Source organism: Podarcis muralis, chromosome 4 (genome assembly GCF_964188315.1).
Source record: "Podarcis muralis chromosome 4, rPodMur119.hap1.1, whole genome shotgun sequence".
In the NCBI taxonomy this organism is placed as follows: Eukaryota; Metazoa; Chordata; class Lepidosauria; order Squamata; family Lacertidae; genus Podarcis; species Podarcis muralis.
The window spans coordinates 86,720,802-86,722,831 of NC_135658.1; the positions used below are offsets into that span (position 1 = coordinate 86,720,802).

The 2,030-nt window shown below is 39.8% G+C and overlaps 1 non-coding gene across 1 annotated transcript; it reads right to left on the reverse strand.

Moving 5' to 3' along the window:
• Nucleotides 1-1,426: 1,426 nt before the first annotated feature.
• On the reverse strand, nucleotides 1,427-1,528 carry LOC114596640 (U6 spliceosomal RNA). Its single transcript, XR_003706584.2, has one exon. It is a non-coding gene; the product is annotated as a U6 spliceosomal RNA (small nuclear RNA).
• Nucleotides 1,529-2,030: the final 502 nt, after the last annotated feature.

Here is a 2,030-nt window from a genome sequence, read left to right on the forward strand (position 1 = left end):
CATTTACATACTGCATTCTAATAAACACTTCACCCAAGACATCTTTTCTATTTCATATATTAGCAATCTTATACCACTACTCATATTTCAAATCCTGCTTGCGATTTCATTTGATTATATATATATATATATAGATTTTTAGATTTTCCAAAAAGGGCTTCCATTCTGTGAACTGTCCATCATGTTCATTCCAGATTCCATGACTAATCCCCTTCCCCCTTAAAAGTCCTCCTCAAACGGAACCCCAACAAAATGGGCATAAAATAGGATATTCCCCACCTGTAAAAAAAGCTCAACAGCTTTGACCTGAACCCTTTCCCTAAAAAGGTAGATCACTGTCAGATTTTAATTCTGAAAGTAGATTGCAGTCCCTCGGGAGTTGGCCATCCCTAAATCCATTTTCCCCCTCCATTGGTGTTTTCTCTTCTTTCCTGTTCTGAGCATACAAGGTTCCGGCTGCTGCTGTTGCAGACATAAGAATCTGTGCTTTTACTAGAGTTCCTTCTGGTTAATGCAGCCCACAGACGCTCCCATGTCCAGGGAGCCCCTGAAATCTGAATGTTGGCCTTAATTAATACTGTCTTAAAGGTAAGCTCTTGTAAAATCTAGATATCAGAGCTGATGAAACAACAGTGCACTTGCCTCTCAATGAATTAATCATGACGCGTATTCTGAAAAGGATCTTAGAAAAATACCGGCAGAGCACTTAGGATAAACTTCTATTTCCTGTTATGATTGCACTACACAGAGGAAACACTTTGAGAGGGAGGGGCTTCTTTTATTTTTATCTTGCGTTGCCATATTCTCGTGCCCTATAGCTATGCCTCAAAACCAGCTTTTTCTGGTCGCCTTATCTGTTGCTTTCCCTACCTCTCTGTTTTGACCTTGCAGCGATAGCCAATATGAGGCATTGTAAAACCTAGGCTGGATCTACACTGACCTGTTTAACGTTATTACATATGCTGTTCTAAAATGTCACAGGGCATATTTGTTAATTAAATCGTGTTTTCTTTTACCTTGTTTCCCCCCATCAAATGTAAGTAATACCTGGCTCAAGAGTGCCAACTTGGTCCTGTAGCCATGGGTGCCTGGGACCATGGGTGCCATGTAGCGTGCATGGCCCTGGCACTGAAATTTGTGGGTGCCCAGTCCCTTCATGGGGATTTTTGTGAGTGCTCTGGCACCCAGGGCGCCAGGGAGTTGGCACCTATGGCCTGCTCACACCATTCCGCAAAATTCTGTTTTTCCCCTGCTGCTGATCGCTGGTTGCTCTGCTCTAACCCCTGGGGTCACATTTTTATTCTTCCTCTTGCCTTCCATGTCCTTTTCTTATCTACCCCCAACACCATTGGAGGTGGGGTTTGGAGTTTGAATGCAGTAAGAAAAAGGGTAAAAATGCTACATAGGGCCAAATGAGCAGAGTTTCATGAATATAGCAGCATAAACAATTAAAAATTAAGCTCTAGCACAGGGGCCATGCTAATCTTCTCTGTATCGTTCCAATTTTAGTATATGTGCTATGGAAAATTGGAAAAGTGGTATTATATCGACAAAAACAGAGTGGCTTGCCAAATTATTGGAGTATTATAATATATCCAAAACAATGGGAGAAATTGGAAGGATCTCAAAAGAGAAGATAGACAGGGACTGGAAGGTGTTTAAAGGATACTTGCAAAACCATATCGAAAAATCAGAACTCCTATTAGAATGAACAAGTTCCGTTTTAAATACTGAAATACTAAATAAGATGGATAACAATGTGTAACAGAAAAAGAAGCATGAAATTAGGTTAAAGGTGTGTGAAAGAAAGAAATAAAATTGGAAAGAAATTGCAATTGAGTAGATTGGAAGTCTAACACAAAGGTGGGGTGAGGAGTGGTGGATGGTGATGGGAAAATGAATTATTCATGGGATTGAGTGTAGGTATGTTTGAACACTTTTAAGGATTGTATGAAATGTATGTTTGTATGCTTGTATATTCGCAATATGTGTGCATTAATGCTGAATTATTTTAATAATAAAAACTTTTC